Raw genomic sequence first — 22,825 nt, forward strand, 5'->3', positions numbered from 1 at the left:
CGGTGTGTTTCTAATAAATAATGAAAACTCGAAATGTGGGGAATTTGTGGGGGATATGAACTTTGCTCTCCCCAAATTTGGGGATTTAAACCGTGATATTTGGGGATTTTGAACAATTGGCATTGGCAACGCTGATTGTATCGAATGATGTGACCAAGGTTCACCACCTCCACCAGATCTTTTAATATTCTTTACCTTATCCATTTTACATGAACTCTTACAACGTCCAATAGAGTAAAAACCCTAATTGTAATATTTTTTAAATAGAATCTACTGAAGACACGCTATAACGTGATGACAATAAGTATAAATACAACAGAATGTCTATAAAATAAATATATCTAGAATAAACTTAAGAACACTAGTTTTTAGAGTATTAATAGACTTTACTGGATGTGTATAGAACAATTTTACTATAAATAATCAGTTATTTTAAAGATGAACTTAAAATAAGGACTATAAGAGTAAATCTTAACAAAGAGATTACACTTAATTAAGTTGTTTGGTATTAAAAAGGTGTTAAAATTTTGACTTGAGTGAAATAAGTCTATAACAACAATTAATTTTTTCTAAAACCATTTATACAGAACTATTATCTAAATCAATACTATATTAAGACTGTTTATAGATATAACAGTTTTAAGGTGTAGAAAGTGTGCTCCTTGGGATGTTTTTGATGAACACATGTTTAAAGAACAAGCACTACTATTTATTGAATGTCATTGATCAGTGGCTCATCACATACGCGGAGTGGTGGGAGCATTGCATGGTGCGCTTATTAATAGTACAGCGGGAACACTGAATCAGTGCGCACAAATAGACCCGGCGCGTACGCAGCGAACTGTCACTTGCCATTTTTAGTCCCCTCCCGATTGGTCCACGCGCGCCTCTTATAGAATATTATTGTGGGATTTCTATAGATAATTTTTTTTATTATTAACTTTTAACACCACTGTTGCTGTAAAACTACAATAAATGTATATTTGTCTATTATCACCTTACTTAAATATACAAGGTACACTAGGCTTAGAAAATGCTCGATCCAATGCAATAATCTATAGGGCTTACAAATTGATAATCAATTTTCATTCATGAGTTTTGGACTTTTTAAGATTACACAGCAACATTAGAAAACCTCAGTTTCATGTCATTACATAACTGGTTGATAATTTTTAATACCATCGCAGTCAGTAATGACCATAGGACTCTTTACAAGAGCACGAATCGTTTATTTGTTACTTAAAATAAATTGACGCGATTTAGAACCGAAGAAGTAGTTCCATTTAAAACGTGCAGCAATTTCAAATGTCCACATAAAAACTCGATGTGTCTGTACTTATGTTACAGCCCTGTTATTCATTTGTTTACGCACCTCTGTGGGAATTTCGTGGGAAGATATGTTGATAACCTAGAGACAGAAAAAAAAATTGTGAATCTATTTTTCATAAACGATAAAGAAACAATAGTTAATTGTTATGCAAGTCTGCAAAGTTGTTGTTTGGCGCGAGTGCTTGTATTGAAACCTGAGCAAGCGAAGGAAGCGAATATTGAACCACGAGCGAAGCGAGTTCGAAAATAGATTCCTGAGCGTAGCGAGGGTTTCAAGCCACGAGACGCAAAACAACTTTGCTGCCGAGCGAAACACACAACTTTTCACCTCATTATAGCGAGGAAAATGGTAGATGAAAGAAAAACAATTGAACTAATATAGAATATCAGTTTTTTAAAATTAAAAGAAAAAGTTTATCTTCGGATGCATTCTGAATTTACACATCAATTTTTATTCTTGCTTGTACTTTTATTTTGTGTGATTAAGCGATTAAAGAAATTATTTATTATTATTATTTATCTACTTCAGATTCTCTCTCATTATTATTATTATTATTATTATTATTATTATCATAGTTTTTCAACGAATAAAAATAATTACATAAACACAATTAGTTATCATTGTCAATTTAATATCAACAATAATAAGAATGAAATATACCTACGGATTTATATTACATAAATGAGTAATGTACGACAAGTCGCTTATTTGAACGTGTCATTATTTTTTTTAGTTCATCATCAGGTTCGAACATCGAGTACATAAATACTCGATGGGTTCGAATTTCAAAAACCTTTTCCACGCTAACGTGCAAAAAACGCTTTTGCGCGCAGTAAGGAGAAAGAAAGCTTTTCCGAACTAGTGAGGTGAAAAAAATATTGTACGGACAACGGCACATCAGACTGCACATTTTTGTTTGAAAATCGCCTCTAGTGTAACGGAACAAGATACGTCAATGTGCAGCTTGATCTGCTGGCGAGTGTACCTACACCTATTATCAATAACCATTTACGGATTGACCGAATATTTTTGCTCATTTGTGTAGGAAACTAAACGAACTATCGAGTCAGGTAAAGTGGAAAGACAGACTAACCGCCTATCCGAGAACAACTTCCAATCAGAAATCTTTTGTATAATACTAGCTAATAAAATTTTTCTTCTGTCATTTTAAACTGTATTCCTTTTATAAGATTTTAATTTGTGTGTTGTATTATTACCTACTTGCTTCAAAATAAACCATCCGACGATACACACATGCTATACACAAAATACATCCATTGTTTGAAACAGTAACGCTGTGTTTGCAAAAAAAGTATTTTTTGCTAATCAATCTACTAACAAAATGGCTAAATCTTGTTACGTAACAAATGGGGCGTACTATTTTATTTGGCTTTTAGGTATTCATTTTAAAATGATGTGGAAACCTTACAACAATATACAAGGTATAATAACAATTTTATTGGTATTTTACCCTTACTTTGCCCAATATTTGTACGAATGGCAACACTAAACCCTCTAGGTATAATGAGTTTATAGAATTATCTATATTCTTGGTCGAGGTAAAGCACCTTCTTGAGGACAGAATATGCTCACGGACACAATTCGAGCCACCTCGCATTTTTTTGTAAAGTGTTACGTCGGAATATCACAGACCTGTGTGTTTCATAGGGTAGCTAATGGGACTCTAGGCCAGGTTGCATTTTAGCGTTCCTACTCGATATATGCGTCGTCCTCGAGTATTCACTGTACCACCATCAAATAACAATGCATCACAAAATAATCCACTGCACAGGATGTGCCACTACTACAATGACGTCTGTTATTAATTTCTTAATATGACGTCTGGTATTAAATACTTTTTTTTTGTTTGAATTTATTCTTGTAATGAATTATTATTTTTTACAATGATGATTACGTATTTAATTTTTACAATGAATGATTTTAGATTTTAAATATATTGATTTTTTTTTATTCTTTTTTTTTAATTATTTTGATTTTATCATAATATTATTAATTCATAATTCATCCCTTAATTCCCTAATTTTATATTATTTTTCATATTATTTTGATCAGCTGTGTGTAATTTTTTTCTTTGCATAAGCTGTGTACATTTGTAATTGGATAGCAGTCGCAAAGAATTATATAAGATAATATTATTTTAAGTAAATATGACTGTGTATATGTAATTGTACCATATTGAATAAATAAATAAATAAGTCGCGTTTGTAACTAAATTATGATGATTTTCGCCAATTGCTAATCCGTCCCTTTGCCGCCTACGGTGATGGCTTGTTGTCTTTACAGAAACTGATTCAATAATTAACAATTCGCATACTTACATGCCCGTGCGGGAGTGAAAGTTCAAATATATCGTATAAAAGAGACTCACCACCACCACTAAGTAATACGTAAGTTTTTGATAAATATTATTTACATGCAAGGATCTCAATAACTAATGGCAATTAAGAAGTCATTTTACATACACATAGGCTTATCGACTGTTGTCGGCAAAATTATACTACTCAACGTATTTAATTTTTACGATTGGAATTGAAATACAAATTTGTGAGTTGACGTGTTACTTTTATAAACGATGATAATCGAGCTATGTGACGACTGATTGACTGTTTACGGTTGTAAAGTGTGCTAAATACTTTTTTCTCTATACATTAACATCAAACTCAAATATTTTTTATTTCATAGGTAAGCAAATTACACAAAAAAAGTCATATTTAAAGTCACTGCTCGTTCGTAAGGCACATTCCCGTGAGAAGAATGTGCAAGCAACTCTAGGGGTTGCTCTTTGTAAATAATACATTTCGACTCATCCGTAGAACAAAGACCTATGTGCAACACTGCTTATTCTCAGGACACTGTACACTTCCCATGCACGAAGTTTGTAGGTGAATAGAAAATTTCGTCAAGCCGTAAAATATTTGTTTCAAACATCATAATATCAAGACTAAGTTACTAAAGTTACACCTAGAAATGCAACTGCATCTACAAGGTTCAATTTTCCGTTTCTAACTAACTATAACGTTTGTGACTATGTCAAACACGGAATTTTTTATGCAAAATTGAAGTTGTTCATAAACAATGTTGTAATAACTGCGCTGCGCAGGACTTTGTCGTAGTTATGATATTACTGATAAGAATTCAGCTAATGATTGTGTAATGAAGTGAATGCTTTTGACTCAGTATTGACAGGTTTCACCATATCCATGGTTTCAATTAATTAGTACCTAAGTGACTCGTTAGTAGTAGTACTTTGCTTAAATAGCTTTCAAGACAGCTTCTCTGAGCGGATTCATGCCTAGTTAAGACGGAAGGCTCAAGATCGTGGGAACCGTTATAAGAAAGACCAGCACATGACTGTAATTTCAGAATCTCACATTCTATAAAAGATTTCTACACTGAAGTCCGCTTAGTGAGGCAACGTTGTATTGCTGTCCAAATTATGTGTCTTCAAAATTTAAGTTCGATTAACGGAAAACAGGTATAACTTCAAAAATAAGGTTGGTATGTTAGTCGTTCAAACTTCAACGTCACGTGTAAGGGACTCGCCACATTTATTCACTCGTAATCGCCTTAAGTCGGTCTGAAAATTATTTATGTCCATGTAATAAGAGCGAGAGAAACGTTGCGACATTATAACGCGTGAGACTAATAGGAAATTCCAACCGAGATATCGATATCCTTAAAAACTATCATTAAGTGACTAAATTTATTTAGTGACTGCTACTGTCGATTTTCGGATCGATATCATATCACCTTTTATTACAAGCTTAGGAGTGATATTTTATTACATCAACTTTATATATGTAGCAATAAACGGTAAATGGTAATATTACGCAAAGAAGCAACATTATCTCGCCCTAAATCCTTTATCAAATATTGTAATAAATTAAAAACTGTAAAGATAAAAGAGTCCTCACACGTGACGGAGATACGTGAATAATAAGATGTTATTATAGATTACCTTGGATCAAAAGTTCATTGGAATAACGACATATGAATACATTAATCATCAATTTTTTTTATTATGCTAAGTGACAGGATACGCCTGTCCACAGCAGTTGCAGTGCCACTTAGAGCTTTAAATCGCGAAAATCTGAGGGGCACTGCCACTGCGCCCGTCATCTTGTGACATAAGTAGACGTGCCTGTAATTTCACCAGCACTTACCTTCAAAATTGGAACGCAATAAGACTTACATACATTTTACCGCTTCGGCAGAAATAGGTAAGGTGACATTTGCCTGGAAGAACTCTTACTATGAGCTCCACTGCAATTACCAAAAGTTAAGTTAGTTAGAAGTACTAAAAGTGGTTTCAAAATATGTACTAATCTCTCAAAAGATATCGATGTTAATCCTTGTCATCTCGGCATCTTCAGTAAGTCTTCAAAAACATTGGAGATATGTTTGTAACCCCAGATTATGTAGGTATGTCTTTTTTATATAATATTAAGTGACGGGATATACGAGTCGTGCGCCTGTTGGTAAGCTACACGCCTGTCCATAGCAGTTGCAGTGTCAATCAGAGCTTTACATCGCAAAGATCTGAGGGGCACTGTCACCCTGAGACATAAGTTGACAAGTCCCATGTCCCTGTAATTTCGCCAACAGCCTTCTTACCCTTCATACCGGAACGAACTCTCTTTCCCTCTTTCTTTCTCTCTCTCTCTCTCCTCTTTCCTCTCTTTCTCTCTTTCTCTGGACGAACTCTTTCACAAGGACTAATGCTACTAAAATACTATTCACCGTACTGATATCGTTTGCAATTAATCAAAAGTTTCGCGTTTGTCTTCACCGATCTCAATGTTATACTGATCTAAATAGGGATAAAATGCTTGATATTTTTTCAACCAGCAGGGTCCACTGCTGAGAATTAATTACCTACGAGGAAAGGAATACGCCAAGCTGATCCAACGTGTGATATCACACATGCAACCAAATACTGTCGTAATTCAAAATTGTGACATTGAGAAAACACATACTTGAAACACATCGAGACCTGTAAAAGGCTTGAAACGTTGGTTTGTTTGAAAAACAAATAAGTATACGCAATTTAGATCCGAAAAAAATAGCTTAATTTCCTTTGAGAAAACACAATTTGAAAGTTAAAAAATTACTGAATAAAATCAATAAATTTTCTCATTCAAAACAATTACATTATTCCCATTATATAGGTATTATTCACATTCATGTTTTCTCAATTCCACCATTTTATGTTCGAGACATCTTTCGCGGAGGTTTGTGAATTTTGCCTAACACTCAGGTTTTCGTACTGTGAACTTTATTTCTGTACAATCAACCGATAATTGTCAACGATATCCATGTAGTAGATTGAAATCTTTTATAGGTAGTAAATAGTTTAATTCTTGGTGATAAATTCGTCATGATCACGATTACATTTCGTACTCGTTTACAATCTATTGAGCGTAAAGTAACAACTTGCTCTGTTGCCTGTTTCTAAGGTCAGCCGATTAAACTCATTAATTTTTTATTATGACTTTAAATTTCCAACGAAATAAATGAATAATGTTCTTGGACGTGATTGACCATGCAAATGAAAGTTCTGAATATAATTTTGAAGTATTATGTAAAGGATGTATCTACGAATATTGTAGAATATAAGTTAGAATGAATTTAGAAGGAGAATGAATTTACATACAAAAATATCGAAAAGTTACTGATTGACTTAACATTAAGACGAGGAAGGTTTAGCTCTTTCAGTTTGTCTCGATATTTGAAATAAACATTGTTAATGATAATTGTGTACAAATGTCTGATGATACGTATACATCTTTGTGCAATCTCTAGAGTTTCTTTCTCGTTCTTCTCAGTGGAATCTGCCATATGAATGAATAGTAGAATTTGATCAGTGTGACTATTTCACGTGCTTACCTATGAAATAAGTATTTAATTATATATAATATAATAATATGAAGTAGATAAATTACATTATATATTTAATAATGTAATTAATCTACTCATATTATGTATACAGGAACTTATAATATTAGCTGTGACGAGCAAATTCAGACAACGTCTCTACGCTTTGAGAATGTAGATTTATTTATATATTAATCACATATATTTTAGTCATTTGATTGAAATTAGGTACAGCATAGCTTTGAAATAGGTTCAGTAGGCCACAGCCCAATCGCGCTATTTTACAAAGGTTTAACCATTGAACGTACGAGCTTTACCTTTGGTAAATAAGTAGTTTGGCTTTGGTGTAGCTGATGTCATTGTCAATCAATGTCGCTCCCTCTAAAAACCGAACGGGCACGAGTCTAATCCTCATATCAAACGTTTAGAGATGTACCTTGACCACGGAAAAACCGATAAAATCTTCCATAATCGACAATCAATGGACATAATTATGCAAACAAGAACCAACCCACACCTCGAGTAAAATTGAGTTGTGTATTTAATTACAATACTAGACGTGTCCTTTACCTGCTCATAAGAGAACCTGGCAATATACCAAGCCAAAACGGAGAAAATAAGACTCCTCCAAGGTAACAATCCTAAATAAGTAACTTTTTAATAGCTAAAAAGAACCATGCCGCTTAACTTCATATAATGTATTTTTTTAAATCTGCTTTAGCATGGTACCATATACCGTATAATAGGTACCTGTAGATCTTTAGCGCTTTCATTACAAAAACTAGAACCAAGCCACATGATTCTCGTTAACGAAATAAAAAGATAAATAGTGTTTTCTTTTTAGTGCTAAAAGGAACGAAGATGCATTTTGTTCTATTTTGCAAATCAAATATAGTCGCTTATGAGATAGATGCTTAGTCCTTTATAAGTAATTATATTTTTTGAAAAGAGTGGGAGATAATTACGTATAAATATGTAATAATTATTAAAATGATAATTTACGTACAATCGTGATTCGTCTTAATGATTGTGATTGTTAAACCTGTTATCATATTCAACACTTAACTGGTCAAAACTACTACGATTATGAATTTTAAAAATAGCAACACGAAAAGTAAGCTGGTAAAGTGGTAACTCTAATGGTGCGTACAGATCTGGCGAATGAGCCGCGAACGCGCTGCATGAGCGCTGCGCGCGCGATGTACGCGTGCTTCATGCGCGCAGTTAAATACATGTTAGTATATGCGGCGCGCGAATGGCGTGCGAACGGCACGCGAACAGATCGCACTACGTAATGCACGCGCGCAACTCGCGAAATTTGCGTGACGGGACGAACAAGTGGTGCGCCTGATAGTAAGCTCAGAGCTCTAAATCGCAAAGATTTGAGGAGCACTGCCACTGCGCCCCTCACTCTGAAACATAGTTGTCAAGACACATGTGCCTGTAATTTCAACAGCACCCTTACCCTTCAAAACAGGAACGCAGTAATGCTAACATTACTGTTTGGCGGCAGAAATAAGTAAGGTGGCAGTACTTCCCTGGACGAACTCTTCCACAAGGAGTTCCACTGCTAGTAAATTAATATAAAGAGATTATGCTTAAGAAGACGTGTTTTTATTTTTATGAGATGTAACCTGGATGATAACTATATGAAAGTAAATGTAAAGAAAAATTTACTAGAAAATACTGCCTGATTAACCTTAGAGCTAATGGATCTGCTCTGGTCTAAAGGAAAACCCTTAACAGGGGGTGATACAGTTAAAGGTAACACCTACAGATTAGTTCTCTAGTGAAGTTGATTTTAAGGTAGAAGTGGACGTAAGTGATTAGGTAATAAGGGGTGATGAACAACAGTATTTTACTTAACTAAGTGTGTATGTTCTCGTCATAACAAAACAGTAACAGAAATTAAAGGGGTTTAAAGTTATCAACTTTAATCTGTTTTTTTGTAAATCCTAAACCTTTTTGTAATGAAGAACCAACCTACAAAATAGTTTTTTTTTTGCAATAAAGAACCACCAGGTTTTTCCTCTAAAAAATACCTAAATCAAAGAAAAATCAATATAGATCAGCTTCCCTATATCATTCTCAATGCTACACATAACTCCATTAAATTGTTTGTCTCAAATAACTTACTTATTTATTCCTTCATACTGTATTTACAAAAATCAAATTATTATCAAATTAATAATAACTAATTATTTAATTATCTCGAAAGTGACATTTTGCGTGTTGGTTCTAGTTTGCATAACTATGTACAAATATGCATTGAAATGTCAAAATCTACGAATCCAAGTCTATAGCACTGCGTTTAAGAAAAAGTCTGTAAATAAAGTGTGATAATTGTAATTTAATGAAACATAAGATTTGAACCAAATTATCATTGAATTTGGTGTTGTTGTGTAACACATAAAGATAAAACTCGGAGAGGCAAGTACCTACGCATTGTTTTTCCTATTTTAATATTCTATATAATATAATGGTATCATATTGTGCAATCAAGTAGTTACGCTAAATTATGATACTTTCAAAATGTGAGCAATGTAGACTTAATATGATGTTCTTTATACTTTAGCTACTATGGACGTGGTCGGAAGGCGAACGAGAACTGTAAACCAGCTCCATCTTTTGTTGAGTTAGAATCACACAAAGATTTGGCTTTAGGAAGACTTCGCTCAAAAGAAGCGCGTGTGGTATAAGCACGCCTTTGGTGCGAGTGTGCGGCTACTTTAAACGCGGAAGGCCCCGCGAGAGAATTGAAAGAGTGGGCTAAAGTTAGTCATAATCAGAGGAAATAGGATATAGTGAGTGGATCACTCACCGTTATTTTACCAGTAGTCATATCATTCTTATATGCAATATTATTATGTTATTCAGGTATGGGATAATATGGAAAGCAGGGTGAGGGTCTACACCACGTGGACTCAAGCACAAAGTAACTAAATAATTTCAAACAAACAATATCGCTCTGGAAATGAAGGATGATTTGGGATAGATAGAGGCAATAAATAAACTAAAAATATGCTCTTTTTTTATATTTCAACCCCTTAAAATCGCAATATTTCTGGCGACTAGCGCTCAACAGCCGAGCGCGGGCTGCGTGGGCTACTGCTCCCTCTCGAGGAGTATACGATTGATGGTAAGATGCTCGCGACGTAGTTCTCGTGCCGTCAGCGATTAATACTCGATTCCGGCACCGTGCGCAATATTATGCAGGCGTTTGCCATTTATGCTGCTGTTGCCGATCTATAATGTAGTTTAGGAAGACTTCGCTCAAAAGAAATAAACAACTACAATAGGTATATAATTATAAAGTCAAGTGTCGAAAGAAATAAATTGTGCCTTTCAATATATTTTTATATAACTATACATATTTCATATCTGACAATTGTCTTCGTTAATAATATGAGGAAATAAGAACTAACAAAGATGATGTACATTGTAAAACTAATTTAATCACCGTCTTTTAATGCCATCCCTTTCGGTGCGTCTTTTAGGAAGGCCACATAATATTTATTCATAATAACTGTCTCATTTAACACAGCTACTACTTGTGCCCATGCCCTGCTGACACTGGCTTGGGAAAGTGGATGATAAGCACTGTCGCCAATAGACGTCTAGTACGACCCAGTAACGAAAAACGAGAGAGTTATAAAAATCTGTAACAAAATAAATAATGATATAAACACTACGTTGAAATTAGGTTATTTTGCAAAATAGACGTCGATCGGATATTTGTACCCACTTAACCCTTACTTCTATCTCCACATCCAATCCATCAGAACGTCGTTTCACGGGAATATGTGGACGCAATTCTTTCACAAAATTTTTACACAGTGCTTTGATGCTCAGAATCTTTTGCGGAATTTTTGCTCAGATATTTTTAATGTAACCGCCAACTAGCTGTGTTTTATCTTTTAGTTAACGTCCGCTCCTCAGCCATATATACTTCATGAGCCATGACCTTTTCAAGATATTCGATTAATCACTAAACATTCTTGACATTGCATTACTTTCAAAATGTTTAACCATTGAACCAGGGTGTGCAATGCTAATTATTCAAAATTACCAAAAATCAAGGTTAAAATATCCGAATTTGGGGAGAACAAACTTCGTTAATAAATAAATAAAAAATGTTTTTATCAGTAATCACCAAACTAGCTATGCAACAGCAATCGAAAGATTTAAAATTTAATTCTTAGAATCTCCACATTTTCCACACAGCGCCAACCCCCAAGAAATGCCCAATTGAGTTGGAATTCCCCGTAATTCGGGGAATTCCTCACAAAATGGCAACACTGCATTGAACGTAACGTATTATGTGGTTTGGATTTGGTAAATAAGTAGTTTAGCTGATGTCCAAAATGCAATCGTGCTATTAATTTCACCAAAGCTAAACCAAATATGTTCCAAATCTCAAACGTTTAGTGATGTACCTTGACCACGAAAATAAACGATAATTTTTTCCATTTGAAATGTCAATATCAACGAATCCAAGCCTATAAAGGAGTATATATAAATAATAATTGTCATATTGGGGACGAGGGGGGGATACTAGAAAGGCAAAGCGAGAATTTAATTGAAAAAAAAAAAAAAACAAATTGTGTGAAATGTACATTACCCAGTGTTAGACAGACGGTTACAAGCATTGTACTTACAAACAAAAAAAAATCTTGTAGATATAGTTGTATAACTTTAGATGCTAAATTGCAATGGGGTCCACATATAAGTAATGTAGTATATGCGATTAAAAAAAAATGAAATTTTTTAGATATCGAAACCTGTATATTGGCGTGCTTCAGCTACTTTCACAGATTGATATAAATAGAATCTTTGTCCTGCAGAAACGTGCGGTTATGGCAATTTATTATACACCGTCTGCGTGCTTAGATGACAAAAATCTGTAGTAGTGTCCGGTTTAGCTCTCGATTTATAATGTTTGAAATAAATATTGCAAATGATAAACGTATTCAAATGTTATATGTACAAAGAACAACCCCCAGAGTTTCTTGCTCATTCTTCTCTGGGGAATCTGCCTTACAAATGAGCAGTTGACTTAAATCAATATGACGATTTCAAGTGTAATTTGCTTACCTATGAAATAAGCATGTTTTTGACTTTGACTTTGAAATTTTTACCTAAATACTAAATAGTGTAATTTTTTTGCGAGATTAAACGAGTTTAGAGATATTATTGTAGAAGATAAGTTTCATAATAAGTGGAAAATTTTGAGAGAGAGTGGTGGCATTTACTACTTTGCCCGGAGCCAAACTATGTACGTAAATTTTAAGCAGCAATACTCAAATCAGTAATTACTCACAATCACAACTATAAAAGGAAAACAAACCAAGCCTTATGGTAAAGTATATAGTGAAGATCAAATGACAAGTGCAATGGAGTAAACCAGAAAACGTACAATAAATTCGGGTATTCACGTCTTTTGTGTGGAGACAGAGCATAGACAATTTTATTGCATAAATTGCAGAAACTAAGTCAGAAATAACGATTAAGTGCCTTATTCCGCTTTACCTAAAGCGCTCTTCCCCTTTGCCCTCATGATATGAGCAAAGTGGAAAATTTGTGATAAACAAAAAAGTTCCGAAATACTTATATAGCTAAAAACACATAAAATTTTAATAAGTATTTTTAATTTACTACATATAATAATATCTCTTTATTACATTTTGACATAGAAATTATAGTCGATGTTGTGATTTTTTTCCTTTGAAGTTAAGTTATCCACCATTATCCCCTTTCGCCCTTGGTGGTGTACTTAAAGATAAAACACGGAGACGCAAGTACCTATGCACTGTTTTTCCTATTTTCCTACTGTATTATATTTTTCCAAATATAATGTTATACCTTTTTACGCAATCAAATACGCTAATTATGATAATATCGAAATATTAACAACGTAGAATTAATATGATGCCATATATATTTTAGCTACTATGGACGCGGGCGAACATCTACCATAAGTGAGCTCCATTTTTTACTTTAATTTGTTGGAACACAAAAAGATTTGGCTCTAGGTAAACTCCGCTCAAAAGAAGCGCGCATGCTATCAGCACGCCTCTGGCACGAGTGTGCCACGCGTTTAATGTGGCCACATTAAACGCTGAGGGCCGCGCGAGAGATCTCAAAGAGTGGATTAAAGTAAGTCATGATGAGAGATAATACTGGGTCACTCACCGTTCATTTACCAGAAGTCATGTCATTAAAATATGCAATATTAATCTTTCTATCTAGGTTTGAAATTATCTGAATAGCAGGGTGAGGGCAAAATTAACAGCCCTCAACGCCTCACGTGCAATAGGTGGCGAAAGCATCCTTGCGGAAAGCGGAAGCTACGAAGGCGCAGGCTGAGGCAGCAATTATTTCTGCCGAAGCAGATGGCTGCGGGCCTAATCAAGCAACCCTTTGTAAAGCCATTGCTGAGTTGGTGCCTGTTAAGTTAAGTTTTTATAGAAAAAAATTCGAGGCAAGAATGACAGGTTTATTTTCAATCTCCGTTTTCTTAATTCCTGCTAAAGACACATTCAACTGTATAGTAGACCTTTGTCCCTTATTCCCTTTTATATATCCAGGGCCGATTATATATCTTTTTTTGTTTCGGACTTCTTTGAAGAATTAATTAAAATAGATAAATTAAAAAGCATGTTGATTGATTGATTGTATTGCGCTTTCCTAGCATGTGTCCTTAACAAATGTGTATTACATGAATACGAGGACTAAAAATAAACTTGCTGTTCTTGGTAGTCGTCTTCTCAAAGTCACAAATTCATATGAGTGGCAATAGATACGCTTCTGTAACAAGATTCCGGTTGATATACAAAATTTGCCATTCACTTGGTTTAAAACTATAATGAAACAAAGACTTTATACGAGTACTTAAGGCATAATACAGCTTCTGCGTACTTGGATGACAAAAATCCGTGGTAGCAACCCATTCTCATGTTTGAAATAAATATTAATATTAATAAATATCGTAAATGATAAATGTATACAGATGTTTATTTACAAAGAACAACCCCTAGAGTTTGTTGCTCACTCTTCAAGGGAATGAGCGGTTGAGAATAACCAATGTGTCGATTTTTATGTGTTAATATGCTTACCTATGAAATAAAGATTATTTGATTTTTGGTTTGGATTATTTGGGATGGATATAGGAAATAAATAGTAAAAAAATATACTCATTTTTCATTTTAACACCTTAAATCTCTATATTTCTTTGTCGCCAAAGAAGACATCGCGGCGTTAGCGACTGGCGCGCAATAAACAAGAACAGGCAGCGCGTGTTACCGTTCTCGGTGATAATTCTGGGCTGTGGCAGCTCTAAAAAGCGTGTTCTGCACCAGTCCTTGTTTACCGTGTAGATGGTAACGTCACGAAGCACAGGAGACGATGGCCCTTGGAACTATAAGACAAATATTATTTTCGTAATTAAATTCACATATAATATATAAGTATGCATATATAAATAATTGGCCTAGAGTCAGATGTTAAAAAAAACCGTATAAAAACACAGAAGGTACCTGAGTCGCACCCCATCCAGCATGAATAACAGGGATGCCATCAGGTGTCGCGGTATTGGCCGCGATAATATAATAGAAGAAAATAATCGTTCCTTACCGCACCACAGAGTTATGGGGGACGAGAGGTGACGCAAGCCGCACCACGGTGATGTCACCGTCTCGATCGAGACTTGCATTCACTCGGTACGAGGGGTGGTTAAACTCCTGCTGGACGTTCATCACTTGAGCACCATTGTTGCGGTAAGTCGTTCCAGCCCTACGGCGACGGCTTGGGGCGTATAACCTGCACAATAGCAAGAAATATGTAATAATTACTTATATATTGATACCGCAATAATAAAAATAAGAAATATATCGTCGGCTAAATTTGAAAACCTTACTCTAATAACCTTACTCTTCAAGCGGTAATATCGGGCAGTTAGAGCCAAAATATAATTTCTAGACCCTTTGTTAGTTATAAAATAAAGGAATAATCATAGATTGTCATTTAATTATTTCTAGTAATAACTTTGTTTTTTGGGCCTACTCAAAAGTTCACGTTAATGGAGTTTACGTATTTAGCTGACGATGACGATGGGAGAAACTCGCCGTCTATAGTCGAGATATACATACACGCCATCGTAGCAGTGGGCAGCCGACAAAATGTATGTGGAGGTGAGAATATTACCGGCACAATACTGCGACTACACCCCGGTTATAATATTCAAGTTTTCTGACTGGACTATCGAGGGGTAAAATTCGATGGACGTAGGATCTCCTCCAACTATACGCTGAGGTAGTCTCAGCGAATGCCGTACTGAGGTACGAAAGTGTTGTTAAGTTGTTATAATGAAGGTTTCCAAAAGGATACAAATCAATGTGCTCGAAGTGATGTATTAATAATAATAATAACAATCATCTCTGTACCAACCACAGCTTAATAACAAAAATTCGGTTTAAAACTAAATTTATATGTATAAGTATTATAATAACAATGTATACTGACGAGATGCTCAGCAGCATAACTTGTATACACGTAAATAATTTCACGTTTTATTTGACATAGTATCCAAAATCGATGTTTTAAGCTAAGTCGCAGAGCAAAGAAATGAATAATAGAATTAACTAATATCGGAAATATTATCTAGAAAACTAGATCTAAAATGCAAAACGTACTCCACAGTTAGAATTAAATTTAATACATTTATTATTACGCCAATTAAAATTAAAACAATGCAATCAACAAATACGCTTATTGCCCTATGACAGCATAGGGCAATAAGCGTATTTGGCGCATGTAACTGGATCTCATTCACTCAAAATCACGGCTAGGATCAAATCGTGATACTAATTTCAGTAGATCCATTGTAAAAATCAGTAACTACGTTTTTTTCTACGGTAACAAAGTACATGCTTAGAGCAAAACTTACCAGCGAAGAAAGCGCAAACCCAAGCCACGTGAAAAGCCATTTTGCCGTGTCTCCTTTGAATGTAATAGATAGACGGAATCCTTTATTTTTATACATGCATTAATCTCTAACTCTATATCACGTGCATTACCGAAAATTGATAATAATAATTATTGCCAATAAAGCACCGACTTAAGTGACCTAAGTTAGTGACTAGGTAAAAATATAAACCTATTTCAGTATTTAATATTTTTGTTTTTATGCAACTTTGCAGAATATGCTAGCTTTACATTCAAATCAACTGTAACAAATGAAACTGTTAGCATAATATTCTGCTGATATTTTTAGCAAAATTGTGTTATTAAAATATTAATTGGAATCAACAAAACCATACCTACAACCCTCTATAATCGGTTTTTTATACATTATTTAGTTTCATCAACGTATTTGACGTTTTTCAAATAAAAAATCTTTAAGGTGCCAATATCCCGAAAGTTACCAAAATGCAAATGCGTTCTTTATGACAAGGACTGCCCGTATTATACGATAAACATTACTTATAAATTCTTGTTCAAATATCTATAGTAAATTTAAATATATTTTTTTTTACTGTAAAGTGTACTTTTAATCTCCAACTCACCTGGTAGAAAGTGACGATGAGGTCGCGGATGTCGCATGAACATCTAAATAATACCTATTCACTCTCGCGGTGAAAAAATCTTTGGAGCATTCGGGGAATAAGTCTGCAGGCAGGGAATTCCACTCTTTATTCGTTCGCCATATAGATGTGGAAGCAAAACGCTTCGTGTGAATCCTTGGAATACCCACAACATAAGGGCGGAACCCGTTTTTGGATGATAGAAAGGGGTAGGCGGAATTAAATCATTCAATTGCAACGCAGACTCTCCGTGATATTATTTTTTTTAAGTCCTGCACTAGGGAAACCCTGTGTCGCGGGTGCCATGGACACACATAGGCAACCACAAATTACACCCAAACTCACGAGAGAAATAAATGTAGGCCATACAAATATTTCTCCCGGCCCGGGAATCGAACCTGGCAGTTCGGCATGGTAACCGTTTGGCCACCAGATGGAGGCAGTAAATATCCTGCAGACAGCAAGGCTCTACAGCTTCGTCTCTACTAAATCCTAATTATCTATGAGCCTCTTGGCGCTCTTTTCCGATTAGTTACGGTGCCTACGTTCGTGTGTTTCACAGACCTACTCGCATTAAAATTAATAACAACTTGTATACAAGGTGTCGTTAATTTGTATGGTAATGTTTATTACTTTTAAATACTTGATGACATAATAAGTAGCAATATATTTTGTTTTTATAATTGTACGAACTATAGCATGAATTTTTTCTACTAATCTACAATGCTATGAAAGATTAATTATTAAGAATTCAGAACAGAGTTTCAAAAACGTTTAGTAGTAGTACACAGCTTGTGAAAGTGTTTGCTCTGGTGAAAATACAGGCACGTGGGACTAGTTAACTTTATGTTCCAGGGTGATAAGCGCAGTGACAGGGATCTTAGGTCTTGGCGATTATAACTTTGGGAAGTACTACTAAAGTTGTTATGGGTAGGCAAAGACTTCAAACTACTATCACGCCCCTGACACTCTATACAACAGTCGAAAATTATTTACCTACTACTACTGCATACAGCAAGGCGCTATCTGCATACACGCAAATGTGTGCGTGAAGTGGCTGGGTTACCATCACATACTCGCACTATTACGTTACGTGGTCAGAGCGGCAACATAGCGAAAATTGTAATTCTTATTAAAAGCGCTTAAAATGTTATATTTCGGACATAAACTTTTAAGTAAGGTAACCAAGGTATTTGAAATTGCTTGTTCAAGTTTAGTTAATAGTTAGATATATTCACTACCTACATAATATTTATCAGCAATACGAATAGAAAATTCGCGTAGTCATGGCGTCTCATTATATTGATATAATAAATCTGTATTTTTTATACATACATATATTACTCTGTAGTAAATAAATGATGAAAACAATAACTGAATGAGTCTCAGACATAAGTTTTTTTTTACTTATTTCGTTTCATCTTTCGGAAAATGATTATAAACAGCCGTTCGCAGCACAATTCACGATAATTTTTAAAATAGTAACGTAAAATGATGTTTTATACTAACGTACAAATTTCGTAATTAATAAATGAAAACTATATTCAAATATCAAAGCCATCTTCGCGCGAAAACAGCTTGCCGGCAGCCTTGTTTTTGTTCAGTCAATGTGACCGGCAATGTGTGGGGCGTAGTGCGGTATCTAAAACTAGGGAGGGGCGGAGAGTGTCCGTTCTCTTATTTTTTTTTCTCTGCTACAATTACATAGATATCGTTGTGGGTATGCATGTCGCATTCCCCTCGTTCGGTCACCAGTCACACGGCTTGTTCGTCCCATCACTTGGTATCTTAGAAAAAAGGTTATGTCAGCTAACATTATATCTATGTAACATTATACTAGAGCTTAACTGTACACCAACTTAGTTTACATATTGTAATACATAATTGCCCTAGATTATATCACTTTTAGAACAAATTTTTTTTTTTAAGAGCTGGAACCCTATTGTGAGCGTACGGCTAGTGTGCTAGTTTCTCTATTGAAATTTTATATAAAATATAAACTAAGTAGGTTTTTTTTTATTATTAACTAAAAGTTAATTTACACCACTGTTGCTGTAAAAATACCATGAAAATATATTTGTCTATTATCACCTTACTTAAGTATATAAGGTACACTAGGCTTAGAAAATGCTCGATCCAGTGCAATAATCTATAGGGCTTGCAAATTGATAATCAATTTAGATTCATGAGTTTTGAACTTTTTAAGGTTCATGGTTCAGTTTCATGACATGACATAACTGGTTGATAATTTTTAATACCATCGCGGTCAGTAATGACCATAGGACTCTTTACAAGAGCACGAATCGTTTGTTTGTTACTTAAAATAACTTGACGCCATTTAGAACCAAAGGAATAGTTCCATTTCCAATGTGCAGCAATCTCAAATGTCCACATAAAAACTCGATGTGTCTGTATGTATGTTACAACAGCCCTGTTACTTATTTGTTTACGCACCTCTGTGGGAATTTGGTGGGAAGATATGTTGATAAGCTAGAGACAGAAATAAATAAAAAACTGTGAATCTATTTTTCTTAAAAGTCAAAGGAACAATAGTTATTTGTTATGCAAGGCTGCAAAGTTGTTTTTGACGCAAGTGTTTGTATTGAAACCTGAGCAAGCGAAGGAAGCTAAGATTGAACCACGAGCGTAACGAGTCTTTTTATAAGATTTTAATTTGTGTGTTGTATTATTACCTACTTACTTCAAAATAAACCATCCGAAGATATGCCATTACTGCAGCTTTTTCCTTATTCCAACAAAATTAATCTCCTAGACATTCGTATTCGTTGGTATCGACTCTGTTGATATTATATAACCACTAATACCTACACACGTGCTATACACAAAATACATCCATTGTCAGAAACAGTAACGCTGTGTTTGCAAAAAAAGTATTTTTGCTAATCAATCAACTAACAAAACGGCTTAATCTTGTTACGTAACAAATGGGGCGTACTATTTTATTCGGCTTTCAAGTATTCATTTTAAAATGATGTGGAAATCTTACAACAATATACAAGGTATAACAATTTTACTGGTATTTTTACCCTTACTTTGCCCAATATTTGTACCAATGGCAACACTAAGCCCTCTAGGTGTAATGGGTTTATAAAATTATCTATATTCTTGGTGGAGGTAACGAACCTTCTTGAGGACAGAGTATACTCACGGACACAATTCGAGCCACCTCGCTTATTTGTTGTAAAGAGTTAGAATACAAAAATAGTGCTATCATCGAATAAAACGTTTTTTCCCGGTTTTGCAAATCCAAATTCCCAACAAGGACTTATGGAAAAGACGTTTAGTATACTAGCTTCAAATTTGGGTAATAGATTTTGATCAATGAAACATTGTTTAAGCTTACGGCACTTAATACTGAAAATGCGTGGTGGTTCGAATTATGTGTCCGGAAGTGTATAATCATATATGTAACTGCAAATATTGGCTTATGTAATTAATTTAAAGGTTTATTCGAGAGTTTTACATTTGAATTTAGTCATTTTACATCTCTTTAAAGTTATATTGTTTGAATGTACGAGTCACGATTTTAGTTTTCTTCCTTAAACCATATGATTAAATGGACAATAGACGATTTCCTAATTAAATACAAAAACCGAGCAGCTAATTGGCCAAGTGGCCCTGGATAATTGCACTATAACAGAAACAACATGCATCTACTTAGTTCTATATTATAAACGTATTTCAGTGAAAAAAAATATATATATGTAATTATTGTTTTATGCAACGTCACGTTATTTACGTTTTCTCAAAACTGTTATTGTACCAATAATTGACGTATTTCTCTCTGCTGGCAGTTCTGTTTATATGTATATTGGCCGGTGGGGTTAATAAGCTAGGTAATTGGGACATTTCTGATTCAGTCTCATGTCTCGCGTAAATATGTTTTTGATGTAAATTCCTGTCGTTATAAATTCTCGTCAGTGTATACTACATTAGCGTTTCCGATGATATAATCTCTTGGGCACTTGGACACTTACGTTACTTAATAAGAAATGTATTTATATATTTAACGACGTTAGCTAAAACTGTATACTGTTCATTATGTAGTAGATTAAATATTCATGTTTTGTTCACAATCGATGTGTTTACGTGTCTTTAAATAATAGGTATTGAATGTATTTTTCTTACGTACTTGGTGCAACCAAGTCAATGGCAGAATTATTGAAATACGTACTTTAGTTTTTAAAAATCTTAACCTAGTTTTACGCTTTTGGCTTGCATCATAATACAGACATATTGAAAGAGCGATGCCACACGATGCGTTGAGTCGATGTTGCGATGCCTGAGCGGTGAGTTTGCGTCGTATTACATATAAATTAGAGCGACCTGCCACATGTTGCATAGAAACGGCGCGCGGCTACTGAACGCGTGCGTTTCGGACAAGGGGTCAGGGGACGAAGCGGAGAGGAGTGTTGCCATGCGTAAGTTGCGTTACGTCGCGACATCGAAATAAAGAAAAAAATTGCTGGTGTGGCAGGTAGTGTGGCGCCGCACCAATGCGTTAAAATCATTGCGTTGCGACGATGGAATGAGCCGGCAGCGTCAGTGTGGCATCACTCTAAGAATCTGCAATGTGTTCTATTAAACTATGCAAAATCTATTTATGAAAGCAAATTATGTTTTAACTACAAGATATTAGAATGCAAATATGAATGATGAGTTAATTAATGACATGTGCAAGGTATGTTGGATGCGTGGCGCCGGTACGCGGTCTATTTCGGTACTCTTCATGTTGCACTGCATTAATCAGCTGAATGCGCAATTTAATCACTTCTGACGAGTGCATAAAGTATGCAATGACCTGAATCGGTACTTGCCGGATCTGTTCACTATATTTGAAATAAAATTGGCGTTAATATGTAATCCATTTTAGTACTTAATGTTTAAATTACTTTTTCCACGAAAATCTGCGATGAGTCGACAGTAAATTGACGGTTGTAGCGTGCGCAGAACAATAAACAGTAGAAGTGCTTAATGGGCGTGTCAGATGTGCCAACAATAAGCTGAGTTCCGCATACTTGAGCTCAGTCCGCCATTTTCGCTTTATGGTAGTGTGAATTATCTCGCGCAAAACCTCGAAAATCATGGAAAGTACCTTATTTTCTACTTTGGAGAGCAAAAATGATAGTCGCACTTACTTATTACGCATAGTAGAGTTTCATATTAACAAGTCTTATTTTTTTAAATTTTAATAAATTTTCCATTTTCTGTTTATCCTAATAGATTTTTGATATAAGAAACGAAAGTAAAGTGTAGAGTTTTAAAGCGGTTTAAACCGCTGCAATATGTTCGACTTTTTTTGGAGAACGTTAACAGGTGTTAATCGTCTGTCGTCATCCAGCTATAGCCACTAGATGGCAGGACATTGAATAAAATTGCAATAAAATATCAAAAAATCATAACGTGCAACTTGTGTTTGTAAGTTACGATGTTGTGAGTTTCGGCGACGCGCTTCCATTGTATTTGATACTGTAGTAGCATGTGCTCGAAACAGCACTTAGCTCCGAGCAGGCAATGTCGAAATGTAAAAAAAAATATATTTAAAAAAATAACATTTCAATAAAATATTTTGTGGGACACAGTAGGCTATTAAAAAAAATAAAAATAAAATGCACTTGGTACTGTGTCAACATCACGTTAAGATTAAGATTTTAATTAAATTTTATGCTGCATATGAGAATAACGGTCGAAGGTCTCAAACGTGATGCAGTCTGTACCTCTAGACGCCTGAACCTCTACATATTTCAATGTTAGATACCCAGACAGATGGATCTGCGTTCACCAGAATTAAAATAAACTCTTTTTTTATATAAAAATAGTTATCGAGTCCTTGCAGCCGTTTTAACAATGGCAAGTATTTAAATTATTATTTTAAATTTGCAATAGCAGCAGCAAGAAATCATCGTCTTTTTTAATTATTGATCCTTTTTCTCTGAGACATAATAAATAAATTTCAATTTCATAATAACAAATTAAATCAATGTATATTTTAATCTAT

The 22,825-nt window shown here is 34.6% G+C and overlaps 1 pseudogene; it reads right to left on the reverse strand.

The window, feature by feature from the left end:
* Positions 1-14,438: 14,438 nt before the first annotated feature.
* Positions 14,439-17,027, reverse strand: LOC113239540 (annotated as a pseudogene).
* Positions 17,028-22,825: the final 5,798 nt, after the last annotated feature.

Source organism: Hyposmocoma kahamanoa, unplaced genomic scaffold, assembly GCF_003589595.1.
Source record: "Hyposmocoma kahamanoa isolate Upper Pololo Valley unplaced genomic scaffold, ASM358959v1 99879, whole genome shotgun sequence".
NCBI lineage: Eukaryota > Metazoa > Arthropoda > Insecta > Lepidoptera > Cosmopterigidae > Hyposmocoma > Hyposmocoma kahamanoa.